Genomic DNA, 23034 nt, shown 5'->3' with positions numbered 1-23034 from the left:
TCTTGCTGTCTGCTTCTGGTTGGATTATTACACTTTCAGTGGAGGATTTAACCAGAGGCCAGTTGGGCCATTGCCTGAGGGAGGCCCCCCTGTTCAATGCACTCGAGATGCACTCCCCCCCTCTGCTTTTATTGCCTGCCTTTCATTCTGCCAGGCAATCCCTCTGCAGTCAGTAGGCTCACAGGATAACCTGCCTCAGGCGGTCCCCCAAAAGCCTAAATCAGCTCGTCTTATATGTATGCATGCCCAAAATGTGCCTCGCTGCCACCTGATATAACTCATGCTACAAAGAAATGAGAGCTTGTGTCAGCAAGTGATGTCTGCTGTTCTAGTGGCCTGGAAGGAAGTTCAGTGCTTTGGCAAAGGATTTACAAATGTTAGCATGGGACATGACATGCAGTCAAAGAGCTTTGGGGAAGGTGTGAAGACTTTTGAATAAAATATTGGATGAAATTTTCTTTTCGTATTGTTAAGCTACAATGCAAAACCAATATGTTTTAATTTGACGTAGACGTGTGTGCCTAATGCAAAAAAGATGAAGGTCTTGAACTCAACATTGTTATGATGTCGAACAGTTTGAAACATTTCTATTGGTCTAGGCCTCAAACTGCTTAATCCAGTTGTGCACCATTTCAGAACTAAAATGAGGATTCCTTATAACTCCAGTTCCTGAATTTGAACTGAGGTAGCAAACAGGATGCAGAATTCAAATTTAAGGAAATCACATAAGCGTCATGTTTAGCTAGAAAAGCACAGATTTACATGAACGCTGGATAATAATAATAACTTTATTTTTATATAGCGCCTTTAAAACAGTTTCTCAAAGCGCTTTACATAACAAAACAAACAAGTAAAAATCCACACAAACAAGACAAACAATTAAAAACAAACTAAGATATAACTTAAAATCAAAACAGTCAAGAGAAAGCTAACCTAAAAAAATGAGTTTTTAAATAAGACTTAAAAATACTTCAATTCTGTGCATCTCTAATTTGAATAGGGAGTGCATTCCAAAGCCTGGGAGCATAGTAAGAGAAAGCCCTGTCCCCTACAGAGCGCAACCGTGTCTGAGGAACTACCAATAAACCAGCTAGTGAGGAACGTAAATGACGCTTGGGTGTATATAAAGTTAAAAGAGCAGACAGATATTGAGGGGCCAGACCATTCAGTGCCTTATATATGAGCATAATAATTTTAAAATCAACTCTGAACCTCGCTGCCACCTGATATAACTCATGCTACAAAGAAATGAGAGCTTGTGTTAGACAAAGCCTAGCTTGAAAAACAGTTGAAAAAGCCTTGAAGTTTGTAGGTTTATAGACAGACAGACAGACAAAGAGACAGACAGACAGACAAAGAGACAGACAGAGAGACAGACAGACAAAGGGACAGACAGACAGACAGACAGACAGACAGATAGACAGATAGACAGATAGATAGATAGATAGATAGATAGATAGATAGATAGATAGATAGATAGATAGATAGATAGATAGATAGATAGATAGATAGATAGATAGATAGAGACACAGCCAGAGAGATATTTTTTGATGCTTTGGGTGTACATTTTACTAAACATTACTAAACATGTAAGCATCATTTTAGAAGATTTGATGATTGTTTTACATTTTAAATTTCTTTACTGTCAATTTAATGCATCCTTTCTAAATAAAAGTACTAAAAATAATAAAATATTACTGACCCCAAACTTTTGAATAGCAGTATAGGTAGATAACACTTCCCAGAATGCATTACTATGTTTTTCCATTTTTGGAACAGCAATTCAGTACACTGCTCTTCCTGTTATTCCAGTCTGACTTCCTGAGTGGTGTGGTCAATTTAATTAAAATCTACTCATGAATTAATAACAGTGATAATATCAATGATCATTTCAGAATGACTTACGAGAGAGAAGTTTAATTAACACATCTATAAATAGATACAGAGCCTTAAATGGTAAATACTAGTCTGATCAACAGAACGTTTCCATAAATATTTTCAAGAGAATTAATGCTGTTATTCAATCTTTATCCTGCTCTTACACTTACAACATAGAAGTTCCTCAAACTGCACCCCTTCTCATGAATATCAAATGAACATAATATATTCATATGTTAAACTTTTAGAATTCACCAACTGTTTCCACTTTCTCAGGCTTGCAAAAACATCCCTTGTCTGTAAATCTGTAGTACAAGCTGGATTGTCAAATCCCAATGTGTTGGAATGGCTGATTTGGATTGATGGTTCTATTAAAAGCAGTTTTCCAGGGCTGCTGAGTGACAGTTCTCTGCCAAGCTGGCTCGTGTAGAGGGTAAATATTGCAGGAGGCCAGAGTCTCAGGAGCATGTGTGGTCGGGAGCTGTGATCTCTGATCTCAGGGATAGCACACAGCAGGACGTGATTGCTCGCCGCTGCTCAGTCCGACACTCGACACATGCATTTCACACTCTCTCTGAAACCCCAAACCTCTCCAACTCAGCTTTGAATGTCAGAAACATACTCCAGGCTCCCGTTCAGAGCAGCACATCACAGCTTTTAGCTCAAACAACTGCTTGTTACTGATCACTCAACTCTCCCTGGGATGCAGGTGAAAGTTTCCACCGGCATGGAGCACTGCAGTGTAGTGCCGGTATTTTGGGGCTTCTTGAAGGAGATTGCTATAGAGTACTAATTTACATGTTGATAAGAAACGGTCACGAGTTGCTAAGCACAATGACTTCTATCTGAGGGATATATACAATGGTAGTCAAAATTATTAGAACACTAGTATTTTCACCAGGTAAAAAATAGTTTTAATCAGTTATTTCTATCTTTTGCTGTAGTGTGTCAGTAGAAAATATCAGTTTACATTTACAAACATTTATTTTGCCATTAATTGTAATGATCCAGTGAGATTTTTGTCTGACAACAGCCAGTGCTCCACACAGAGATCTGATCTGATCATCATCCAGTCTGTCTGGAATGACACGAAGAAACAGAACAAACTGAGACAGACTAAATCCAGAACAACTGTGGCAACGTCTCCAAGATGCTTCAAGAAATCTATTACATAAATTCAAACAAGCCAAAGCAAAATCAAATACATTACCATTTAAAACTATTGGGTCAGTATGGTTTTTATATTATTATTATTATTATTATTATTTGTACTCAACAAGGATGCATAAAATATGTCAAGGATGCAAACTCTACCTTAAACTCTAACTCTGTGTCATAATATCACTTGACTCCATGTAAATATCACTATATCAATCAGCTATTCATAATGTTTTCTACCTCATATTGCTGCTATTTAAATACCCTGTACAACTTTTTTGCACATTCTTTTGCACATTCCTGTTATATTACTATTTATGTCAACAACATACTGACCTGCACATTTATATTTAGATTTTTTTATCTTTTATTAAATTTTTTTCTACTTTTCTTTTTCTTAATATTTGTATTCTATATAATTGCACTGTCCTTGGCGCGGACCTGACTTACATTTCACTGCTGGTTATACTCTGTATAATTGTGTATGTGACGAATAAAAATCTTGAATCTTGAATCTTGCAGCATTTTTAAACAAACAAACAAAAAAATCTAATATTTATTAAGTATCAAATTAAAATTAAAAAGCATCACATCTGTATTCAACAATGACAATAATATAATAAATGTTAACTGAACAGCAAATCAGCACTGTTAAAAATGAATAAAAAATTAAATAAATACAAATACAATAAAACAAAGATTTAATTCAATGAGTTACGTCATTTCTTTATGAAATTTAGCAATCTACACTTTTTTCAGAGTAGAATGATTTCTGAACGATCATGTGACAGTGAAGACTATGTGAAGACTATAAAATTCAGCTTGCCATCACAGGAATGAATTAAATTTATAAAATGTATTTTACAATATATTCAAATGGAAAAAACTATTATTTTTACACATTTCACAATACTACTGTTTTTACTGCATTTTTAAATGCATCTTTGTTGATCACAAAGTAACTTTTTTTCAAAATCATTAAAACAACTTACCAACCCCAAAGTTTTGAACAGTAGTGTATACATATATAATTTATAAATGACATGTGTCTAACTAAAGGTGAGTGTACAGATGGTGGTGTACAGATGTAACTGTGTTAAAGAAGATGTGCTGTTCAGATCTAGAAACGCTCTTCATTAACTGCAATCCGTTCTATTTGCAGCGGGAGTTCTGCTCGTTCATTCTTGTGAGTGTCTACATTCCACCGCAAGCGCACATGAGCACAGCTTTACAGAAACTCGCTGATCAGATCACAGACACAGAACAAAAACACCCGGACTCTGTTTTAATCATTCTCAGGAACTTTAATAAAGCAAATCTCTCCCGCGAACTGACAAAATACAGACAGCACATCACATGTCCCACCAGAGACAGTAATATATTGGATCACTGTTCAACAGCGATAAAGGACGCATATCACTCGGTTCCACGAGCAGCTTTAGGACTCTCTGATCACTGTTTGGTTCATCTTATTCCGACCTACAGGCAGAAACTTAAATCTGCAAAACCTGTATTAAGAACTGTTAAAAAAAGGACTAATGAAACAGAGCGGGATTTACAAGCCTGTTTCCCTCTCAATTATTGGACTGTTTTTGAAGCTGCTGCCACCGATCTGGACGAGCTCACAGAGGCTGTAACATCCTATATCAGTTTCTGTGCATGCCTTCCAGGACTCATTTAACCTACAACAATGACAAACCATGGTTCATTGCAAAACTCAGACAGCTCCGTCAGGCCAAAGAAGATGCTTACAGAAAGGGGGATAAAGTCTTGTACAAAGAGGCCAAATACACACTGGAAGAGGAGATCAGAGTGGCAAAGAGGAATTATTCTGACAAGCTAAGGAACAAATTCTCTTCCAGTGATCCTGCTTCAGTGTGGAAAGGTATGAAAGATATCACCAGTTACAAGACACCATCCCCCAGCACTTTGGAGAATCAACAACTAGCAGACGACTTGAACAAGTTTTATTGCAGGTTTGAAAAATCACCCCACACCCACTCTGAACACCTCTCCAAACAACCATTCACACCTCCAGCAGCCCCCCTCTCCCTCACACCTACAATTCAGATCAGCGAAGACGAGGTACGGCAGGTTTTCAGAAAGAACAAAAAAAGGAAAGCACCAGGACCAGACGGTGTGTCACCAGCCTGCCTAAAAACCTGTGCTGACCAGCTGGCCCCCATCTTCACACAGATCTTCAACAGGTCACTGGAGCTGTGCGAAGTCCCCTCATGCTTCAAACGCTCCACCATCATCCCCGTCCCAAAAGAAACCAAAAATTACTGGACTGTGGCCATGAAATCATTTGAAAGACTGGTTTTGGCTTATTTGAAGGACATCACTGGACCCTTACTGGACCCCCTGCAGTTTGCCTACAGAGCAAACAGGTCTGTGGATGGTGCAGTCAATATGGGAATGCACCTCATCCTGCAGCATCTGGACAGACCAGGGACTTATGTGAGGATCCTGTTTGTGGACTTCAGCTCCACACCATGTTTGTGGACCATCATCACGGACACCCTTCAGTATAAACTGACACAGCTCTCCATCCCCACCTCCATCTGTCAGTGGATCACCAGCTTCCTGACAGACAGGCAGCATCTAGTGAGGCTGGGAAAATACACATCCAGCACCCATACGATCAGGACTGTCAAGCTCCTGAAGTTTGCAGACGACACCACAGTGATCGGCCTCATTCAGGATGGTGACAAGTCTGCTTACAGGCAGGAGGTTAAGGAGCTGGCTGTATGGTGCAGTCTTAACAACCAGGGCCCGTATTCATGAAGAATTTTAATGCAAAAAGTAGCTCCTAGTGACAAAATTCTAAGAAAATTCTTAGAAATGTGGGTGTTTACTCTTAAAATTAAAGAAAAAATCCTAGTAAAGAAAAAAGTAATTCAGAAAGCATCTTAACCCTTAAAAGAGGTCTTAAGGTCAAACTTGTTAGGAGTATGGACGAGGACTTTTAAGGGGCTTAAGAGTTTCTTTAACAGCGGAGAAAATGGACGAAAATGAAGAGGGAGAAGAAATGTGTTGCACACAATGCATGACAGTGAGTTAATAAGACACTACACATTAGTTCGTGCAGGGATCATGTGTGTGACCTTATTAAAGACATGCTAACATCTCAGACACTGCGCAGAATTGCCATAGCGCCAGAAATCACTACATTAAAATATTTGGCAACTGGAAAAATGCAACTATGCAGCAGCGATGATTTGGGTCTGTTACAGCACTTATTAGGCTTATATGTCTCTGTTCATTTCCTATAAAACACAGTAAATATGCAGGGCCGGCGCCAAGGCGCCCAAACGAGTTACTGTGCCCCCCCACTTTCCATCCTCTCCCCTCCTTGCTGAACGCGATCGATTTTGAAAGCGAAAGTACCGATAAAACAGCGCACATAATGCGATTGCACGCTTTAGCGAGCATCAGCAACTGCTCGAGATCACAGATTGCAGCCCCCCCACCGCCCCGACACACACACACAACGTGATTTGTGCGCCCCCTAGAAATTTAAATGCCCCCCGATGGAGGTGCCCTGGCGCCGGCTCTGTAAGTATGACAGCATGGTAAATAAAAAATAAAGAATTTAAATACATATATAATGTGTGTGTGTGTGTGTGTGTGTCTGTGTGTGTGAGAGAGAAAGAGCGAGAGGAAAAATTCCGCCTGTAATTTCAAAGTGAAGGCTTATAATATACCCTACTCTTAAAAGCACTCTTTTATTTCCTTCTTGACAACCAACCAATCACAGTCTTCAAAAGATTGTGTCATACATAGCAACGGGGTCAACCCCGCCTCCTCACTAAGATGAAAGTTTTTGTCTTTTCCTTACTCAGAGATGCTCTCAGATCGGTCCCGAATCGCTCTTAAGCTAAGACTCCTACGTAAAAGTTTTTAAGCTAAATTAAGAGTTTTCTGAGAGGATTCTTAGAATCTTTATGAATACGGGCCCTGAAGCTTAACATGCTCAAAACTGTGGAGATGATCGTGGACTTCGGGAGAAACCCCCCTGCACTCCCCCCCACTCACCATAGTGAACAGCACTGTGACTGCAGTGGAGTCATTCAGATTCCTGGGCACCACCATGTCTCAGGACCTGAAGTGGGACAATCACATTGACTCTATTGTCAAGAAGGCCCAGCAGAGGTTGTACTTCCTTCGCCAGCTGAGGAAGTTCAACCTGCCACAGGAGCTGCTGAAACAATTCTACTCTGCCATCACAGAATCCATCCTCTGCACTTCAATAACTGTCTGGTTCAGCTCAGCTACCAAATCTGATCTCAAAAGACTACGGAGGGTTGTCCAGACTGCTGAGCGCATCATTGGTACAACCCTCCCCACTCTTCAAGAACTGTACTCATCCAGAGTGAGCAAAAGGGCTGGCAAAATCACTCTGGACCACTCACATCCAGCACACTCCCTCTTTGAACTGTTACCGTCTGGTCGACGCTAAAGAGCTCTGAGCGCTAGAACGACCAGACACAGGAACAGTTTCTTCCCTCAGGCAATCCATCTTATGAACACTTGACAATAAAATGTAGAACTGTATTATACATTATTTATTCACCACACTTACTTATTTTTTATTTATTTGTATTTATTTATTTTTTCATTTAAAATTTGCACATATCAGACCTGTACACACATAATTGTCTACATTATATATTGTGTTTTTGCTGTTTTGTACATTGCCTATTTGGATATTATTCTTTTATTATCTGTGTCCTGTCCTGTTGCTGTCTTTCTGTTGCACTGTGGAGCTTCTGTCACTAAAACAAATTCCTTGTATGTGTAAACATACTTGGCCAATAAAGCTCATTCTGGTTCTGATTCTAAAAAAAGACTGCTGTATTTTTATATGAGGTTGAAAGAAAAAAAAAAAAAAGCTAAAGGCACTGTTAAATATATACACACGCGTCACAAAAGGCCTTAAATAGACTAGCTGCAAAATTAATATTACTTGGGGTGCTGCAGTTAAACTGAAGAGCATGATTAGGCACAGGAAGAGAATAAGCGACTTATATTTACCAGCAAAAGAGACGCTAACAGCAGCTGAGCTGATAGTAAGACTGACACCAAAATAGGGTGAGAATTATAGCTGAATTTCAGCATTTTTGCATCATTTGCTGCTGGCCTGCTGGTAAGACAAAGGCCTTTCATAACATGACGATGGTGGCATTGACAAGCTGCCTGTGTTGCTGTGAAGAACGTCTCACTCTATCACTTTAAACCTTTTTAAAAGATAAATAAAAGTGGAGAGGAATGCCAGCATTACACAAGGAGTTCAAATGTAAACAAGGGTGCCAGACACAGGAGGTGAGAGAGAAAGACAAAGAGGGAGAGTGAAACATAGCAAATGTATTTCTCCTCCACCCCTATTTTGATGCCCGTTTTTTGAGCGCATAAATATTTGATGAAATGGGCCGAAACCGAAGCCATATAACATTCCTGCATTCCTGATGCTCGCTACCCCCGTAAGCCATAAACATTAAAGGCATGATTGAGTGCATTAAAATGAACTCATTGGAACAGCACATTGATTACTTGATGGAGAGTCCCCCTACTCTAATACAATAAATAGGGCCAACAGAATATTGGCCGTTTGCATATGGGAAAGGACACGGTGTGGTACGTGCGGGTGGGGAGGGAGGGGGTTTTAGGTCCGGGACGCATGCTTTTTCCCCAGCACAGGCCCAGGCATCATGCTTTGTCCCCTCAAATCTATCTTTTTAAATGATGTGTACATTTGGTCTCAGTGGGAAGTTAATTAGATCCAGAGATTGCTTCAGGTATTGTTCAGGTAATTTAAAATGTCAGAATACGCAGGATGCCTGGTCTGACCCAGGCGCTCTCTGTACCTCTGCAATATCAGGAGTAGCTAATTATTTTCCTTCTTTTGCTCGGCAGATTTGCTGGCAGAAAGAGAACAGAAAAGGAATAATAATTGAAAATATTAATGAGGTGAGTTTGTTGGACCCAAAAGACTTTTGTAATATCTCACTGCCAGTAGAATGTTTGCACTCATGGTGAACCTCCAGATATTTCGGCTAGAATTAACTGCGGTTGGTGTAAAAGTGTCAGACTAGCGCTACAATAGTCGTCAATTCTACCGTCACTTGTGGAGTGAGAGTATGGCTACTAATGCACTACTTCATCCAAAAATGCTAATTCTGTCACGCCTGCATGCTGTTATTTCTTCTGTGAAACAAAATGAAGAAACATTACTTAGTTCATATTAGCCGCAGGTTGTCAAGCTCCAAAAAAAACGAATAGAAGGTACCAAGTAACCCATATGACTCAGGTGCTATGTATTCCCAGTCACCTAAACTTATAGCTTTGATGTTTTAGAGATAGCTTTGTGTTTTAGAGTTGCAGCGGAGGAGAAAATTCACAATAAATACTGAAGAATGACTTCAGAAGACTTGGAACTTACACCAGCATTTAAAAATTTGGGGTTGGTAAGACTTTAACATTTTTGAAAGTCTCTTTTGCTCATTAAGGCTGCATTTGTCTGATTAAAAACACAGCAAAACAGAACTATCATTACAATTTAATAACAACTATTTTCTAATGTAGTATGTTAAAATGTCATGTGATGCAAAGCTGAATTTTCAGCAGCCATTACTCCAGTCTTCAGTGTCACATGATCCTTCAGAAATCATTTTAATGTGCTTATTTGTTGCTCAAGAAACATTTGTTATCATGAACAATATTAAGTTGTGCTGTGGAAATTGTGATACATTTTTCAGCATTCACTGATGAATAGAAATTTCAAAAGAACAGCATTTATTCTGCTTTTTTGGGGGTATAAAAAGTCTTTACAGTCACTTTTGATCCATTTAATGCATTAAAAACGTCACTTTTTTAATGTTATAATGCTTTTATGGCGTTTTTGTAGCTACTTGTAACAGGTACAAACAGGTACTGGTCACTATGAATTGTCCTTGTATTGAAAATATCTATGAAGACTTATATTTATTCTTATATAGATGTTTATCTATTCATTCTTGGGTGAACTTTACCTTATATTTCTTGTTTTGCCTCTAGTTGTTAATAACATCCAGCTACATGCTAAATGCTAATAGGAGGCTCATGCTGAGGACAGTTTTGTTTCCTCTGGTGTTGCTAAATTTACATTATGTCTCCCAGATAATTATCAAGGCACTGGCCTCTGTCAGCTTTAAGGTGCCTGTTCTGTGTGTGCAGCCACCAGAAGGAGACATGAAGCTGTGGCTAGAGGATGAGCCCGAGGCAGTGGACGCACTCAAAGACACACCAGCTCCTGCAGACCAGCTCACGCTGTAGATCTGCACTTACAGAAGTACAGACAATAGCTCACATATACTAAAGTATCTCATCTGTTAACTATCCTACTTGTATTGTAAGTTAAAATGTAACTTTACAATAAGGTGCTGTTCGTTAACATTAGTTAACTAGATTATTTAACATGAACTAACAATAACAAATACTTCTTTGTTAAGGATTTATTAAAATTAGATGATAATAATTTTTCCATTTACTAATACGTTATTGAAATCAAAAGTTGTATCTGTCAATATTATTTGTTCATGAGTTAGCCTGAACTAACAAAGAACAGTTATTAACAATTTATATTAACTAAGCCTAACAAAAATGAACAAAATACTGTAATAATAGTTATTATAATTAGTTTATTGAGGGAAAACATCTAGTTAATTGTGAATGTAATTTTTATTTTATTTTATTCCAGCCTTGGAGACAATGGACAGATAAAATTAAACATTTCTTATGTTTATGTTTATGGGGGTAGCTGTATATTATTTCCATAGGGTTGTGTTAATAAGTACAATACAATAATTTTCAACCTTTTTTGTTTGTACTGAATTATAGATCGACTGTGTGGAGTAATGTACATTAAGATATTAACAGAACGACAATGGATTTACTAGCTATCTGACCATCATTCTGACCATAACTTCTCAAGCACAGCAGTTTATACACACTCACACAAGACTCTCTAATGTGGCTTCACAAAAGCTGCCCATTTACTGTAAGAAAACCCACACGATCATACAGTACGTAATAGGTGGATGCCATTATTACAATCTCCTCGTTTTAACTCTCTTAAGTGTTTGTATGAGAATTCCATCGACATAACAAACAAAAGAGCAGCAGATGGTTAACTCTCCCATTGTCTTCTCTGTTTAGCGAGGGAAACACCTATTCAAGCCGCACATTTTTGATCTATGGGGAGAAAATGGCAAAGATTCTTTTATATTCAAATGAGAACATTATCATAAGGCGCCCGACAATAGCAAAGTCCCCTTCTGTTAGTGTCTCATTTGAATAGCTTATATCTTCAAGACACCTCTTCAGGAGATTCATTTGGGCTTTGGTCCCAGGCACGGGACACCTCTGTAGCTGGGAAGTGTCATGCATCCAAGTCTGTAATTCATCATGAAAGGGCCCCTTTCAAAGATGAGCGAAATAACTGTCAGTGTGGTAATGAATGATGTAAATACAGAACACTAATTAGGTCAAGTGGCCACATACTTGTGAGTCAAATCACATCTATGGGTGCCCACTGTTTTTCCTGTCCTGAAAGGGAAAAACTATCCATCTTTTGTCAAATGTTTCAAAATGGGGCTGATCTGAGGGAAGTCTTTTTGTGGCACCTGTGGCAGTCTCTATGAGCGCGAACGTTGGAGACAGAGACAGAGAAGCCGCCCCCGATTAGAGATGGAGACCAGAAGAGGATCAGAAGCAAACATGTCAGCATCTTTTAATGTGTGTATCAAGTCTTTCAGGCATCTCAAGGAAGCCAAACAAAACAGAAATGACAAGCTGGTGTTTGGCAACTCAGAGAGTGAGAAGGCAGGGGTGGGGGGCTATAGAGAAAACTTTTATTTCTCCAATCATTCTCCGCAGGGAATACATTCACTCCACTGTCAGCTTCTCAGTGAATTACAATTAACCTGTCTTTTTTATTTCTTTCTTGTACGTTCCCTTCTCCCTCCGTACGACAGGGGACTCGTTGAGGTGTTTCTGTTCAACCGTTTGGTAATTTAATTTAAACGCTATAATTAATGTACATGATTTAAAATCACTAATTATAGTTAAATGACTACAGCATCTTCACACCGTGCCTGACACGAATACTTGACCTGCAGATTGATCATGCAATCAGTGCAGGGAAGAGCTGGGATAAAATCTGATAATGAACCAACTGAGCAGTCCCATAAAATATCCATGCATTGATACAGTTAATAAAATTAATAAATTAATATACGTATTACTTTAGGGTACACTTACACAAATAATATAATCAAAAATCTATCTAAATCTATCTAAAATATATCAAAAAATATCTATCTATCTATCTATCTATCTATCTATATTTATAAAATTTTATTAAAAAAAATTAAGAAAATAATTTATTCTGACCTAATCAAAACATATTATTTTATACCCAAGGACACCAAGACCCCAAACAGAAGTAAAAACATGTTAAAAATTAATAATAATAATTATTGTTATTACTACTTTTTATGGGGGACAGTTAAAACAAAGATAAAAGTTATTTTATAAACATTTTATTATTTTAAACAAATTTCATTGTTTTTTAATCTAGTTGTAGACATGAATTTTAAAGTGTACAATGTGAATTTTCAGTGTAAACATGGATTTCTTTTTTTATTAATTTTAATTAATGATTATGCAATTTTTATTTATTCATGAGTGTATTTTTTTTAAATTTGAGCTTATTTACTCAATAACTGTGTGTGTGTGTGTGTGTGTGTGTGTGACCGTGCTATTAAGTCATTCACTCATAGGCAGCTATTGACTCATCAGCAATAAATAAATAAGCAAACAGAATATATTCAATAAATTAATATACAAATAAAATAATTATAATTTTTAAATAATGAAAATAAATAGTAGTAATTTAAATTCTTAAAATTCAACTAAAACCAGCTGAAAATATTTTTACACTGTGACTTGCTATTTTTCCTTCCAAGACTCTAACATACACAAACTGTCCTTTATTTTATCTGTTCCCTTTATTCCTGTTCCTTTGGTTGAGCACACCTTATCACCCTTGTCTCCCTCTTCCTAACCTGGCTGTCTCTTTGCTGTGTTAAGTCAGGGCTGTCCTCTCCATCAGGAAGCGGTGGGTCTGATCCAGCCTCATCAGGCCGCTCCTCCAGGGCTGTGATTGAGGGCGGGGCAGGGGACTCACACCATATGGCTGACCGAAGCCCCGCAGCCTCCCCAGGGGCGATGAGAAAGCTCACTCCTGATCACAGCTCACAGAGGGAATAAGAGAGAAAAAGCAAGACAGAAAGAGAAGAAAAAATGTACCGACACAAACTATATCACTATTTGGAAAAGGTTATGGAACACATTATGATCTGTTTTGTTATATTCAGAATTTTTGTTTATTAAATGCATTTATGTATCTATCACAAATACACATTGCTTTCAGAACAATACAGGAAATTCACAAGTTCGCATTGGAAATTGCATTCGAAGGATACAAATGGACTTGTCTGCACTCGTTCCAGAAGCAAGCTGTTCCCTCCGAGAGCCATTACTAGTAAAGTTAGGGACCCCTCATCGTCTGGGAGCCGCTCAACAGGCAGCGGCCCATCCCACTGAATCCAGCTGTTCAGAGATGAGCCACCTTGCCAGAAAATAACCACCCTGACATTTTGAATATGCTTCTGTGGGGCTTAGCAGCACACCAAATATTTGCATGCCTTTTGTCTCCAAAGGCAAAGGAGATAGGGGAGAGTCAACAGTGTTCTCCTCCTGAGATAGACACGTCTAAATGGAGCTCACATCCCCACACCCCCGACAGGTCTCTCATCGCCCCGTGAAGCTCACCTCCTGGAGGGCCCAGTGATTGAGAGGAGCCCTTAGCCCAGCTCTTTTATCCTGGGAACGCTGCTCTGACCCCCCTTTTTACTGCTGCCACTGAGAGAGAGAAAGAAAGAAAGAAAGAGAGAACGAGAGAGGGAGAAAGGAAAGAGATGGGCAGGAAAACACACTGGATTATTTGATCACATACAAGAGCAGACTGTTAGAGAGTAATAATAATTATTATTATTATGTTTAATTAGGCATTATTTAATTGGGCAATCTTAATTATTATTATTATTAACTAATTAAACAATACAACAACAACAATAATAATAATAATAGCTGTAAATTACTACTAATACTAAAACTAAAACTATTTAATTTGATAGACTGTAGCTAATTAAACATGTCCTAACTGAACTAAGATTATTATTATTACTGTTATTATTGTTGTTGTTATCATTATCATTATTGTTTTTGTGTTTGATGTTGTTAATAATATATATATATATATATATATATACTAATACTGAAAAAAACTATTTAATACTAATGCTATAGCTTGTGGCTAATTAAATGTCCTAACTGAACTGAATAATAAAATTATTATTATTATTATTATTGTTATTCAGTTTAGTTTAGTTACTAATAGAAGGTATGATGATGATGATGATGAAGTTTAAAATATTACTTTTGCTACTACTAATGATATTATTAACAAGATATTAACTTATTTGAAATGTTAAAAATTGTATCAAATAATGGTGACATATGACAGCAGTGTTAGTACCTGTATCTAACAGTCTTCTTTGTCAGCAGAGATGTCTGTATGATTACCAGTATGAATGGAATCAGTGCTGGCAGTGAGTATTAGTGGGACTGAGATTGGCTAGTATTTGTATGGTTTACAGGGACACCTATTGGCCGGGCTGGAGAACATGACAGGGTCGACCGCATGTCTGTGTCATGAGGGAGCAGTGGAGACAGTATAATATGGCTGTGAGAATGCAGGACTGGATTTTGTTCAGTTTAATATGCAGCATAAGATCATTTTAATCCTAACGCCCAGCCACTGAATGTAATAAACTGATTTTGACATCCTTTAGTCACTCCAGAAATACTTCTAAATTTGTGTTTCTGAATCGAATCAAAATATCTTGTCGAATTTGCTTGTTTTGACACGATGTTAATTATTTCTGTAAAATGTATAAGGACCATCCTCTGTATTGGTATGGTACAAATTACAAATAATACTATTTAATACTAAACTAAAATAATATTTTGCATAATTTATAATTTCTGATTAATATATTAAACTGGGAATATAATAGTACACCATAAATACTTTAAGAATTGTGACTAAGATCATTTAATTTGTACCTAAAGAATTAAATCATTTCTTATAAGTTAGATTTGTATAACCATGTCAGCCCAGTAACATGTACATATCACCCCAGAACATGAACAAATGGCATTAAGTTTGATATCTTACTACTGTAAATTTATTAATTAAATCATAGGAGGAACAAAAAAAACATGGACGCACCAAAATCGTTAATTAAGCTCTTAAAGAGATGATTGCTTAAGAGAACCCACACACACACACACACACACAAACCAAAATTCACTTCATACTCTATTTCTTAAATACTGCTATTCACTACTATCCCCGGGTTGAATGTGTCACTAACGTGAAAATAAAAATGTTACAAATTGGAATCCAATAATATGTTCTAACACAAGAAATTGTAATCTCACAGAAGTGTTAATCATTTAATTTCTTCTCATTCTTCTTTTCCTCCTTCTTCTTATTTTTATTTAATTATCTAACTGCTTTCATCAGATTTGTATAATACGTAATTGCTATACATCCATTTTTTTAATGTATGAATCGTTTTAATTTGATTTATTTTTCAATATTTCATTCTAATCGTTACTGTCAGTTTTACTTTTGCTAACGTTTGTTTACTCTTCTCTCTGATGATGTAGAAACACACTTGGTATTATTGAATCACACAGATTCTCATTGAGTATGCATGACCATTGTTTACAAGGGATATGGGGATTAGCTTTAGATCGGCTCCCTGACCTGATGTGTGTGGGGTTTTTTTTTTTCCTCACTCCAATTGGAGCAAAAGAAGCTTTCCAAGAGAAAGAGGAAACCAGATGTCTCCCAAACGGGGGAAAGGTTCAATATTTTTGGGAACTTGTTTTGCTCAACAGGTGTCATTGGCACCGTATCACCAAATAAGGTGCTTCATCTTCACCTTTCTTGGACGTGCTACCTCAGAAAACACAGTGTATACAACAAATGGAATAATTCATGAGCTGTCATTAAAAATGAAACTTTCTGTTTCTCACTTTCTCTCCTTAGACTGGAGATGAGGTTTGGAATTCAACATAATGGACTCAAGATGCTCTGAAGTTTCCTTTCCTGTACCTTCTCATCCCCACTAGCGATGATGGAAGCCTCCAATTCCCGTTTGCCTTTCCCCAGAAAAAAGATCCACCTTCACATTAATTGCAGCAAGACATTCTCGGTTTCTCTCCCTAACTTTCTTGTCTTTTTAGTTTGACACTGTTTCTTGCTCTCCTTTCTTTCTCTTACTGTTATTAACTGTCACACAAGTCCAGTTTGGAAGCCATTATTGATAACCCAAAGCTAATACTACTTCACTAAAGAAAAAGGTAGCACTTTACAGTAAAGTCCTATTAGTTAACTTTAATTCATGCATTAACTAACATTAACAATGAGCAATACATTTTATTCATCAGGTTAGCTCAGGTCCATTAAACAATTTACCAGATACAACTTTTGATTTACATATTATATTTTAATTTATTAGTAAATATTGAAATTAACATGAGCTAAGATTAATAAATATTTATCAGTGTTAGTTAAAGTTAAATAATGTAATTAACAAATGGAACCTTATAGTAAAATGTTACTGAAGAAGTTTCCTGTTAGTCCCAAGGACAAAAATGCTATACATTTATTTACAATCAAGGCTCTGCAACACAACACTGATTTAACATTACCTATTTATTTTAAGAACAATTTCCAGCCCAATATATTATTTCAATACACCTATGAGTGAAGCCCGACAACTCAAGGCTCCTCTATCAGCATAATTAGAAAAAGCAAACATGGGACAGAAGCTCCCAGCCCTGTCGGATATTTCTGTGTCTCAATTATTCATTAATGTGAAATTGTGCTTGTCTCAAGTGCAGCTTTGTCATTTCCTCTAGTGACACAGATCCTGGTCGATGTCTGCTGACCCCCCAGCAGACAAAAGTTGTTTAGGAATCTATTTCCGACCTTGGTAGCATGGAAAATCTTGATTTGTCTTTATCCTAAGACCATTTGTATTACACAAGACTGCAATAAATAATAAATTGTGTATGATAGAGCATGGGGAAAAAAATACATGCCATAAGAACAAATGGTTCTGTGCCACAAAAATATGTTGTGACTTCCTAATAATAATAATAATAGTAATATTAATATACTTTTCAAATAATAATTAACAATATATAATCAATAAAATGTATTATTATGATTATTATTATTAATAATATTGTTATTAATTAGAATACACTCTTTTATTTCATAAAAAGTCATCTAGACTATAACTTAAATCTATTATCCGTTGTTCCTTAAGACTAATGTGGTGAAGCCTAATTATAATCTGGTCTGCAGACATTATTAACATAGAGAATCTGCCTTTTCAGTGTCTTCTAAGATGGCCACTAGGAGAGGCAAATGTGATGTAAAAGATATTTCATGTAAGAGTCAATGAATAAAATAATAGGGGTATGAAAGGCTCTGCAAATGACCCTCAGTGGAAGAAATTTTGGACATGTTTTAACCTCTCATTTCAGCTGGCGTACTTTAATAAGCTCTTATTTAAATGTATTCATTAAACATGGCCTGAGGACTTTAATGTATTTTAAATATGGCCTTCAGTTTCTCAGATAAATGGCTATTTAGACAAGAGAGCGACATAGAATATTGTTTTTCTGCAATATATTTCAAATTGATCATTCCATAAATTATCAGATAAAATTGTATATTTTTTGTTGGCACCTCTCCATAACACTAACTTGATTTGATGTTTGAATTGAAATAATATGAAGATGCTATTGAGGGAAACAGTGTTTGTCAGTGATTGCCATTGTTTTACAGTAAGTTACAAATTTGCATGACATGCAACCCGCAACAATAAAGGATAGTTTAATTGCAAACCCCTAATGATGTTCTTTGTGGTTCCTCATGTACATGAAACATCTTTGAGTGCTGCACAGTGTCAGTTCATGCATCATTTGTGCTGCATATGTTGCATGTGCAGGTGAGTGTCTTTTAATAAGAATTCAGCAACAGTCAAGGATGGTTACAAAAACAGCTCTTACGCATTTTGAAAACACATGCCTTGCCAGATATCATTTATAATTATCCAGCAGACAATTGGTTCAAATATCACTCAAATTAAGACAAATGTTTCAACTGATGGCAGATAATTTCGTTCTGACTTTCTAAATTGCGTGGATCTGGATTTGACTGTATTTGCAGTTTAAAAACATAAAATCAGAGGAGCTGTTGAGGGTCAGTGTGGTCTATGAATCTTGAGTTGGGTCGAATAAATGCATCTTTAGGGGGCTGTGAATACATTCTTATATCTTATCCTAAGCTCCATGATTTTAAGCAACAGCTCTCTGTTCATAATCACATGTATGTGTTTATATCAGCATATAAAATAAGCATAAAGAACTAACTGAAGACAAAATGTCCTGGTATTATTTTGTCTAGACTTGCAGGTTTCTTTCTTTCTTTCTATCGATTATGGGTTTCTATAATATTAACTTGTCAAGATGTAATCAATTAACAATTAATTAAATTCTCTGTTAATTAAAACTGCACAAGTCCCATCCTTTTTTTTTTTGTTTTTTTTCATGTTTGGAGCATAAAACAACAAAACTGACTATACTAGCAACAATTTCTTCAAACCGGTTAAAAATTACAAATAAAGTTAAGAATAAGTAGAAGAAGAAATGGAGAGTATGAAGTGAATCAATGTTATTAAAATATAAATAATATAATTTTAAATTAACAAAATCAAATGTATTTTAAACCTGATTAATTATTACATACCATTCGTAAGCCTTGAGTTGACTGAAACGGTCATTTTCTCTCCCTCTCTTTTCACTGGCATCAGAGGGAGCCAAAGAAAAGAGATTTGGTGAAGATTGGTTAAGATTCGTTGATGAATAGGGATAAAAGAAGGGCATAATCGCATTCCAGTATATTTAAGAGCATATCTTGGGGTTTTTAAGAAGCTGGCAACCCTCGTCCCCAACGTTTATCAATTATTACTTATCTCAGAGGTGTATATGCCGAGGGATCAAGAGAGTTCTAAAGGTTTTAAATTTTTCTTTTTTTCAGCCACTTCCCAATTTTATTAATTTTTTCCACTAAGCACAGCCCATTAGAGGTGCATACAGCGTCTCAGAGGAAATATTGTTTCTGTGACACTTTCAACTGCTCCATCTTCTCTGGAAAGTGACCCAAGCACGTAGAAACAGCCAAAATAATTTTTACAGTATATAAAAAATTGGCTCGCTCACTGGACTTTATATTTAAACTGAAAAAATTAAAGTCAAACCCCTTAGTCGTCAGGTCAGATAAAAACAATGTAGGATCATATTTCAAATACACAAATAAGTTGATGAATGAAGAGAGTTAAGATGTCTGAAGCCTTTTTGTAATTTCCATGGAATCCTTTCAGAATAAAACAAGCTACCTCATAAGCATCAAAAATGGATTGAAAACTGTAAAAAAATACTATTTATGATACTATCTATCACTTATCTATGATAAGGAGTCTGTTTTTAAGTGAACCTAACTGTCATTTAATTACACATGCACACATTAATTTAGCAATTTTTTGTTCGATATGGATCCACTTTCTTTTTCAATTAGGCAACGAACAGCATATGTACATAAGTACAAGGGTCATTCATAATTCATCATAATTAAACCATTTCCCGTGTTGCACTCTTGACCACCTGTTGGCATTCACACTAAATATTTAAAAGCATATTTTCAGCCCCCTTTTTCTTAGTTCTAGCGCTTTGATGTTTTGCTCCACCTTCATCCACTTTTTTGCATGTACTCAACGGATAAGCCAATAAATAATCTGAGTTGTCTCTTACAGACTCGAAACTTTGCATTTTAACTTTTGTCTGGAGATCCCTTTTTCCCCCTCAATATGAAATATCATCTTTAATAAAAGTGGAAGCGGGGAGAGAAACACGATAAATCGGCTCTAACCACACAGAGGCGCAGGTCTCTGGGAGACTGATTATCATCGTACCTCAATGCTAGACTTTTCAATAATTAGAGGATATGCTGCTTTGCTGCTTTGGCCTTGATTGTTCTCCCAGGCTAGGCGTCAATTACCACGGCCCTTGTCTCTCCCTGCTCTCTTTGCCTTCCGGCTGCCGGAGAGCTTTGCACATGAAAGGTCCATTAACGTCCTGCAATTGTGTCATGGGAACGGACACGAAGCAGATTTGGTGAACGGGACAGTGGGCTTCAGCTTGTGTCATCTGCCTTGCTGGGGGTGATAAAGGTGATAGAGAATACAGTATAATGTAAAGGGAAATAAGGCACTTGTGGGTTGGAAAAGATTAATGTGTTTCTGGTTTTGCTACTGTTGCACGTTCCTCAAAATCTTGCTATGAAGGTTCAGTTACCAATTTTCGACATTAAAACTGTCCATTGTCAAATGTGAACAAAACAGATTATGCTTCAAGATCATACCAATTATATGGCACAAACAAAGAAGTTAATGCTTTTATTTAGCAAGGAAGGTGATCAAAAGTGACAGCAATGGCTGTTTTATATTTAAAAAAATGTATCACAGTTTGCGCAAAAAAATATTAAGCAGCATTGTTTTAAAATAATAATAATAATAACAAATGCTTATTGAACAGCAAAACTGCATATTAGTATGATTTTTGAAGACTGGAATAATGGCTGCTGAAAAACCAACATCAAAGGAATAAATAAAATTGTAAAATATACATTAAAATACTTTTTTAAATTATAATAATATTTTCCAAATATTACTTAAAAAAAAAAAAATATATATATATATATATATAATTTTTTTTTGTTTTTTTTTTTTGGACCAAATAAATGCAGCCTTGGTGAGACTTCTTTCAAAAAAATACTGACAAAGAGAAAGGTATATATCCAGATCTCATACTTTAATATTTGTTAAAAATTCCAAATAATTCCTACAATATAGATATTTTCTTTATAATTGTCACGGCGCACACAGCAGGGAGGAACAAGGAACAGGCAGACGAGGATGTAACTCAAATAATAACAGTCTTTACTGGAGACATCAAGGCAGGGCAAGCCACAGACAGGAACACCAGGGAGTAACGAGTAGACCAGACGAAATCAAACTGAACAGACAGGACTATAAATACGCAGGATAATCATAGATAACGAGACGAACACGGCTGGACAAGAATTAACTAATTACATTTAACAAGGACAGGAAACAAACCAAATACGGACACAAGAGGCGGGAACACATGACACACACGACAGAGGACTGACAATAATGCACAATTATCAAAAATGACTGAAAAGCAGGGATGCAAGAGAAAGGAAAACACTCAACTGTCCTAAATGTGGAAGTGGCTTTCTGGCTGTAGATGACTGACATTTCTATAAAATAAGAATTACCAAAATGTCCACCAAGCTGCATCCACATTTTAAAGACCTCGAGAGACCAGTCTTGAAACGATGGTTATTCTCATCCATTCAGTCACAGTCAAGTACGGCCAGATTTCCAACTAATTCCAGATAATAACATTGTGTTTAATTAACATTAGACAATTAAAGCAGTAATTATTAATCATAGCTAGCTCCCCACAGGCACAAGACACAAAGACGTTTTAACTCATTATTGGAGTTCCTCCAGCGCTCATTTTGAAGACAATTGTCCTCATAGGCATTGAGTTCAATTACATAATAACACTCTTGTTTTTATCTCCATTGTAGAACGTGTAGCAGTCAGAGTTCAAATAAGACTGCACAATAGTGAAAAATTGTAGTACTTTTGCTCCCAAGAGAAACTCAGAATATCTCCATTACTGTCTTTTCAATTCTGGGATGATTTCACACTGCAAGTTGTGTACATATAATACCTGCTATGTGATTGCCATCTTATCTGTGGCTGTCTCTGGATTGCTCTGTATATAAATAGAAATCATTGATTGGTCTGATGATAGCTTTGATTCTTATTAGGGGCTATTCTTTCTTTGCTGTCATGGGAATAAGCTGTGAAATGCCACAGTGACAGCTCTTATTTGCCTCAGAGGCTCAATAGGTCTGGCAGGTCCAAGGTTATGTGACCTTCCTCCACAAAGCAGAGAGATTGAGAGAGCGAGTCTGTGAAAGCCAGTGTGAATAGAGGCTCTGAGTTCAGAACTCTACCACACCACCTGCTGTAGATCAGGATTACTGAATGGACATGTCAATCACTTGTCTGGAAGCAACATTGGTTATGAGGTGATGATATTATAAAGAATCACTGCACTTCAGCATTCATAGAAGCTGTACATGTGCTTGGACAGATCTACAGTAAAGGCTTTTAAATACATAGAAAATTTGTCAAATATTTCAATGCTTGTCAAAGAAAAAAGTCATTATTCATGCTGCAGTATAATTTAAATTAACTTCATAGTCAAAGCAATTCGTTCATATGAGCAAGAAATGTACTATTCCTCTAGATAAGGATATTCTATAAATTTCTAAGTTAGTTATGGTCTTCTAATTTGATTGGTTGAGCAGAGTCCTGATATAACAGTCCAACAACACTTGGAATATTCATCCGCTTTAAAAATTAATTTGTATCACTCCACTTGTCAGTGTTTGCGCATACTGGACAGACACACCAGTAGGTGGCAACAAGTGTCTTTATGAACGAGTATTCTGAGTCAATCATTCAACTTATTTGTTAAAACATGCTGATTTAGGAACGAAATAAATGACTCTGCAGCCAAATACTTTCCTACATACAGTATTACAGTTAGTGTTGCCAAGTCTGTGGTTTTCCCACGGAATTGGAC

General features: G+C 36.7%; 1 long non-coding RNA gene across 1 annotated transcript in view; it reads right to left on the bottom strand.

Moving 5' to 3' along the window:
* Positions 1 to 23034, bottom strand: part of LOC306872490 — an 84136-nt gene that overhangs the window by 8198 nt on the left and 52904 nt on the right. The window contains exon 4 of the long non-coding RNA XR_013784414.1: positions 13143 to 14001. This is a non-coding gene — a long non-coding RNA (uncharacterized lncRNA). The remainder of the gene's footprint in view (positions 1 to 13142; positions 14002 to 23034) is intronic.

This window comes from Barbus barbus (genome assembly GCF_936440315.1).
Source record: "Barbus barbus genome assembly, chromosome: 7".
Taxonomy (NCBI): Eukaryota; Metazoa; Chordata; class Actinopteri; order Cypriniformes; family Cyprinidae; genus Barbus; species Barbus barbus.
Note: the sequence above shows the minus strand (reverse complement) of the source record. Positions and strands in the feature narration are given on the sequence as shown.